This window comes from Scylla paramamosain, chromosome 4, assembly GCF_035594125.1.
Source record: "Scylla paramamosain isolate STU-SP2022 chromosome 4, ASM3559412v1, whole genome shotgun sequence".
NCBI classification, from domain to species: domain Eukaryota; kingdom Metazoa; phylum Arthropoda; class Malacostraca; order Decapoda; family Portunidae; genus Scylla; species Scylla paramamosain.
Genome location: NC_087154.1, coordinates 10,025,001 through 10,032,500, shown reverse-complemented (window position 1 = coordinate 10,032,500; position 7,500 = coordinate 10,025,001). Strand labels below are relative to the sequence as shown.

At 39.7% G+C, this 7,500-nt stretch overlaps 1 protein-coding gene and 1 long non-coding RNA gene across 15 annotated transcripts in view; one reads left to right on the top strand and one right to left on the bottom strand.

The window, feature by feature from the left end:
* LOC135099713 (uncharacterized) overlaps window positions 1–7,500 on the bottom strand; it is a 208,343-nt gene that overhangs the window by 129,500 nt on the left and 71,343 nt on the right. The gene's annotated exons all lie outside the window — the stretch shown is intronic.
* The window catches only part of LOC135099716 (uncharacterized), a 107,332-nt gene that overhangs the window by 93,252 nt on the left and 6,580 nt on the right, over window positions 1–7,500 (top strand). The window lies entirely within an intron of this gene.

Sequence of the window (7,500 nt, the reverse complement as noted above, 5' to 3'; positions counted from 1 at the left end):
CTTATTTGTTTCCGTTTTCATTTACATATTATAATTCAAATTGTGTTTGTAATAATGCTGTCTATACTTAGATCCTATAGGTTTGGTTATTGTTGTTGTTGTTGTTGTTTATTAAGGTTTGTAGTATTCCTGCGATTTTTAGGTGTGCAGTGTCGATTAACGTGCCTGTAGTTAAATACATGTCTTTGTCTTTATTTTTATGTAAGAGGAACAACCAACACTACAAAATAACGTACAATGCAAGGTGAAAGAATATGCTCGTATACACACACACACACACACACATACATACATACATACATACATACATACATACATACATACATACATACAGTTACTCGTTACCACAAACAACCTCAGTAAGGGCAAAAACATAGAAGGTCTGCTGATGTTTTCTATCTTTTCGTCTTCCCGCACAAAATATAAAGAAAAAAAAAAAGCACACGCAATTTGCCGCTCCCCCCAAAAAATAAATAAATAAATAAATAAAAAATAAAAGTTACAGAGAATGTTTCCTGAAAAATGAGACACTTTAATTTCTCAGGTATTTTGGTATTCCTCTTTTTATAACAGTTTAAGTCAAAGGAAGGAGGAAAAAAACTGAAGCAGAGTTACAGAACCTACCAGCGAAAGGGATGACGGTATGAAGATATTGGTTAACTCTGACATTACTAAGATGAACAGAATAAGGATGAAAATGAGTATATGGTCTTAGGCAGGAAAGATGAAGGAGTGAAGATGTTAGTTAACTCTTGCATTAGTGAGATGGACAGAATATGGACGAGAGATAGGAATGGGTAAACAGGAGGATGGAGTGAAGGTACTGGTTAACTCTTGCATTAGTGAGATGGACAGAATGCGGGTAAAAAAATGGGAATGAGTATATAGTTTTGTGCAGAGAGGATGAAGAAATGAGGATACTGGTTAACTCTTGCATTAGGGAGGTGGACGGAATAAAGATGAGGATATAGTCTGTAGCCATGTCGGGGGGAAGGGAAATGGTGCGCAGTTAGTAAATTTTTCTTTGTGTTCTTTAGTGAGCGCAGCCTGAAGTTACACAGCCCCAGATGCATCGCCCTCAGATCATAACACAGCAAACGAAATGTGTTCAGTTTTACGAACTTCACGATTCAAGACGTGATCGAAGTGTTTCAAGACTTTCCAAACTTTTACTCACTTGATTCAGAGTCTGAGAGGTATAAAGCTTGCTCTCTCTCTCTCTCTCTCTCTCTCTCTCTCTCTCTCTCTCTCTCTCTCTCTCTCTCTCTCTCTCTCTCTCTCCCCTATGGTGCACTTTCTTTCTTATTCCGTGCCCTCCCATTTGTTTATTAACATCTTTACCTTACCTAACGCAACCCTTCCCTCTTCTCACTTTTTCTTTTCCTTTCTCTTTCCTTCCAATGCAATCGTTCTCCTTCCCTCCCCTTCCCGCATTCAGTTCAATGTACAAGAAAAATCATATTATCTACATCACTATTCGGTCTTCAGTGCATAAAAAAAGAAGAAAAAAAAAAAAAACGAAAAGAATCATGCTCGTATTATGTCCTACCCTTAAAAAATGCACAGACATAAAAACCAGTCACGTCTACACCATTCACTCCTGCATAAAAATAAATAAATAAATAAATAAATAAATGGATGAATAAAAAAGTGAATAAAAGTCATGTTTAAAATCCTCATTCATTTTCTTTTTTTATCTTATCTACCATATCGCTTTCCTTTTTCTTATGTTTCCTTTATTTTCCTTTCCTTTCCCTTTCCTTCCACTGCAAACGCTCTCTTTCTCTTCCCGCATTCAATTCAGTGTACAGGAAAAATCATATTATATACATCACTTTTCGGTCTTCAGCGCATAAGAGAAAAAAAAAAATGAAAAAAAAGACATGTTCGTATTATAATTTAGTCCCCCCCCCAAAAAAAAAAAAAATAAAATGCATAGGTATAAGAACCACAATCACGTCTACACCATTCACCCTTGCAAACAAACAAACAAACAAATAAATAAATAAATAAACAAAAAAAATAAACGAAAAAAGTTGCGTCTACATCACCACGGAGTCATGCATCTTCCTTTTCTTCGAGGTGTAAGCTACATGTAGTATACGAGTATATGTGCGTTATGTACCTTCCCATCACCTTTAGGCACCAACTTTTTCCACGTGGGGTGCCTGCAACGCTCATACATGTCATGCATCTTGCCTTTCATTCCTTCCCGGGCCGCCCCTCCCCTGTCAGCATCATGAGAGAGGGGCTCTTATCATTGTACCACCGCCAGGATTTCACACTCTCGGCCCCTTCCTGACAGGCGGCTCCCCTTCCTCTCCCGCCTCGCATTTCTATACTGTGTCTCTCCCCGTATGTATATTTGTGAAGGGACGCGAGAAGGGGAGGAGAAGAGACAGGAAGGGAAGGGAAGGGAAGGGAAGGGAAGGGAAGGGAAGGGAAGGAAAGAGAAGGAAGAGAAAGGGACGGAATATGAAGAGAAGGGAAATGGAAGGATTGGATGGGAAGGGAAAGGAAGGGATGAGAGGGCAAGGGAAGGGAAGGGAAGGGGCTGGAATGGGAAAAGAGAGAGAAGGACGAGAGAAAACAAAGATAGGATGTAAGAGATAAGGGAAAAAGATTTGGGAAGAGAAGAAGAGAAAGAGGAAATGGAAAGGCGATGGAACGGGAAGGCAAGGTACGGACAAAAGAGAGAGAGAGAGAGAGAGAGAGAGAGGAGAGAGAGAGAGAGAGAGAGAGAGAGAGAGAGAGAGAGATAAGGCCCTGGACACACACATTCACGTCCCCTGGCGGCGCAACTGAGTACTAAGACACACAACACCCCCGAAACACTACTGAGGCGAACTGACACGTGGAAGGCCCAAGTGTACGAAACCAAGCCACTCTTGATTTAATTTGACATTGCCCAAACATAAGTTATAAGTTTATAGAAAGACACAAGAAGACTAACACACACACACACACACACACACACACACACACACACACACACACACACACACACACACACACACACACACACAAGATAAGTAGCTGCATACATAAAAACGATGTAATTCACTGATACTTAAGATGGGGAGAAGTAGAAATCAATAAAATCTATAGAGTCAATAATTCTTTCAAGAGGGAAGTTTCCAGACACTTATACTCCAATTTTCGGTGAGCCTTTTGACCTTTTTTGAGGGACTGGTACCTTATTGGACCTTTTTTTCCGTTGTTTTCGTTGCCCTAGGCCAGTGCCCGCCTTACATAGAAAAAAAAAATGCATAAAAGAAGAGCCACAGAGAACACGGAGATAGACGGGCGAATACACATTTAGACACAAGACAGACGGGCAGATAGATAAATGGATAGATACGATATATACATAAAATATTGCAGATAGATAAATGGATAGATAAGATATATACATAGAATATTAAGTCAATATAAGGATAAATGCAAATTAAGTTGATCATTTTTTTACAAGGTCACGTAAATAAAGAAAAAAACACAAATAAATAAATAAATTGATAAATACAAATTAATAGATAGACATTACAAGAGAGAGAGAGAGAGAGAGAGAGAGAGAGAGAGAGAGAGAGAGAAGAGAGAGAGGAGAGAGAGAGAGAGAGAGAGAGAGAGAGAGAGAGAGAGAGAGAGATAGTAGGCAGAACAATTTCCATCTACCTATGTATCACCTGTCTGTCTACCTCTGGAATGAACAGGTGTGAAGGTATGGAGCTGCAGGGCCTTTATCTACCAAGCTATTGCCTCCCTATCTACCTGTCTACCTGGGGAATAAACATGTGTGGGAGTGAGGAGCTAGTACCGGGCCCATCCAGCACCTGCCAATCTGAATTAAGTGGTTTGGAAGAGATGGGAGTTGTTTTTTTTTTTTTTTTTTTATGTAAGAGGGACACCGGCCAAGGGCAACGAAAAACAAAATCTAAAAAAAAAAAAAATATATTATATATATATATATATATATATATATATATATATATATATATATCTATATATATATATATATATATATATATATATATATATATATATATATATATAGATATATATATATATATATATATATATATAAAGGCCCATTGAGATGCCGGTCCCCGAATAGGGTCCAGAGCGGTAATCAAAAATTGAAGGATTAGTTTCTTAAAAACCTCCATCTTGAAGGAGTTCAAGTCATAGGAAGGTGGAGATACTGAAGCAGGCAGAGTTCCAGACTTTATCAGAGAAAGAATAAATGATTTACCAGAAAATGAGTGAATGATTGCGAATACTGGTTAACAGAGGTGGACAGAATAGGGGTGAGAGAAAGAAAGTCTTGAACAGCGAGGCCGCGGAAGAAGAGGAGGCATACAGTTAGCAAGATCAGAAAAGCAGTTACCATGAAAATAGCGGTAGAAGATAGCAAGAGATGCAACATTGCGGCGATGAGAAAGAGGCTAAAGACAGTCAGTTAGAGGAGAGGTGATAAGACGAAAAGCTTTTCATTCCACCCTGTCTAGAAGAGTGGTATGAGTGGAACACCCCCCACCCAGACATGTGAAGCATACTCCATACATGAACGGATAAGGCCCCTGTACAGAGTTAGCAGCTGGAAGGGTAAGAAAAATGGCAGAGACGTCTCAGAGCACCTAATTTCATAGAAGCTGTTTTAGCTAGAGATGAAATGTGAGGTTTCCAGTTTAGATTATAAGTAAATAACAAACCGATGATGTTCAGTGTAGAAGAGGGGAACAGTTGAGTGTCATTGAAGAAGTGAGGATAGTGGTCTGGAAGGTTGTGTCGAGTTGATAGATGAAGGAACTGAGTTTTTGAGGCATTGAACAATACCAATTTTGCTCTGGCCCAATCAAATTTTAGAGAGACCAGAAGTCAGGCGTTCTGTGGCTTCCATGCGTGAATTGTTTACTTCCTGAAGGGTTAGACGTCTATGAAAAGACGTGGAAAAGTGCAGGGTGGTATTATCAGCGTAGGAGTAGATAGGACAAGAAGTTTGGTTTAGAAGATCATTGATGAATAATAAAAAGAAAGTGGGTGACAGGACAGAACCCTGAGGAACACCACTGTTAATAGATTTAGGAGAAGAACAGTGACTGTCTACCACAGCAGCGGCAGAACGGTCAGAAAGGAAACTTGAGATGAAGTTACAGAGAGAAGGAATAAAAACCGTAGGAGGGTAGTTTGGATATCAAAGCTTTGTGCCAGACTCTATCAAAAGCTTTAGATATGTCTAAGGCAACAGTAAAAGTAAGTTTCACCAAAATCTCTAAAAGAGGATGACCAAGACTCAGTAAGGTAAGTAAGCCAGATCACCAGTAGAGCGGTCTTGACGGAACCGATGCTGGCGATCAGAAAGAAGGTTGTCAAATGATAGATGTTTAAGAATCTTCCTGTTGAGGATAGATTAAAAAAAACTTTAGATAGGCAGGAAATTAAAGCAAAAGAACGATAGTTTGAGGGATTAGAACGGTCACCCTTTTCAGGGACAGGCTGAATGTAGGCAAACTTCCAGTAAGAAGGAAAGGTAGATGTTGACAAATAGAGCTAAAAGAGTCTGACTAGGCAAGGTGCACGCACGGAGGCACAGTTTCGGAGAAACAATAGAAGGGACCCCATCAGGTCCATAAGCCTTCTGAGGGTTTAGGCCAGCGAGGGCATGGAAAGAATCATTGCGAAGGATTTCAATAGGTAGCATGAAATAGTCAGAAGGTGGAGGAGAGGGAGGAGTTTCGGTTAGGAAAAGTTCAAGAATGTTGGGCGTATCTCCAAGATGGTCCGGAATACGAGTAGGGTGTTGCACCAATTGCTCTAGGTCGTCAAAGTTGAAGGCTAGTTCACCAGGATGGTCAGTGAAGGGAAAGGAAAGCCAAAGCTGGTGGTGAAGATTGAAGTCTCCAAGAATGGAGATCTCCGCAAAACGGAAGAGATTCAGAATGTGCTCCACTTTGGAAGTTAAGAAGTCAAAGAATTTCTTATAGCCAGAGGATTAAGGTGAGAGGTATACAGCACAAATAAATTTAGTTTGAGAGTGACTCTGTAGTCGTAGCCAGATGGTGGAAAACTCAGAAGATTCAAGAGCGTGGGCACGAGAGAAGGTTAAGTCGTTGCGCACATAGACGCAACATCCAGCTCTGGATTGAAAATGAGGATAGAGAAAGTAGGAGGGAACAGAAAAGGGGCTATGTACGGTATGTTGCCTCATATACCCGTGTTTCAGTGAGGAAATGAAGATAAGGTTTAGTAGAGGAGAGGTGGTGTTCTACTGATTGAAAATTTGATCTAAGACCGCGAATGTTGCAGAAGTTAATGAAGAAAAAGTTGAGGGGGTGTCAAGATTAGGATCGATACCAGAAGAGATGTCCGACCTGGGGACATTTGTGGTCTCCTCTCCAGATGGGGACTCCGAGGTTGGTCGCCATGATAATGAGTCGCCATGATAAATTTAAATTTTTAGTGAACGGTGTGTGTGTGTAATTAGGTGTTTATAGTTTTTGTTTCGAGGAAGAGAGTTGTCTTTAGAGGGCAGGCTGTGACTGCCCCCTTGTGTTGTGAGACACAAATGGAGACGCTCAGTGAGGTCACAGCTGGTTTTAATGATAGGTTCATAGCACCCCCTGATCCAGCGATTTAGACCTCACTGAGTGATTATCGTTTCGGCAGGTGCCTACTGCTGGTAACTAATCTTTGCACTTTAGCTTAACTTTCACAGCGATATGTAACAATGAACAACACTAAAGGCACTATGCAAAATCTTTCAGAGGACTTATATAAAAGAAAAAGGACTGAAAGGAGTAGATTATGAAAAATTTAGCCACTGTTATGATCTGAGTTGGTTATGAAAACAATAAGAAATGGCTTCAGAGGGGTTTGTGATTAAGGAAACGTATCAAATAACAGTGAAAGGCTTAAGAATAAGGTGGTATAGAAAAAGGGAATAAAATAAGATAAATATTCATATCAATAAAGATGTGTTCAGAGATCTATTAGAGCAACGAATGAAACTGTGAGATACTAAACGAAACAGTGAGCCAGTAAGCGAAACAGAATAGGTAAGCGCGTCTCACTCTCTCTCTCTCTCTCTCTCTCTCTCTCTCTCTCTCTCTCTCTCTCTCTTTAACTCATTTATCTTTTTTTTTTCCCGTATCGATTCTTTTACTGTGTTTAAAATTTTAGATAGTTTACCATGACTCCCCTGGTTTCTGCGAGTGATGGCTTTAATCTTTCCTACTTCATCATAATACTATTTATTTATTTATTTTTTTAGTGTGTGTGTGTGCGCACAACTAGACTAGTTAGTGAATTTCACTAGGAGAGTTCTTGGACAAAACTGAAACTAAATCAACCTGAAAATCATTTATTACTGCTTTACTCTTCAGGACACAGCGGCAACTTACGGGGCCTTTATTTTTTTAAAGAATTTTTATATTCCCAGCCGTCTTCCTTCACGCGTATAAAGTTGTGCAAATATACTTTTTTGATCATTGCTTTCTCCCCAAA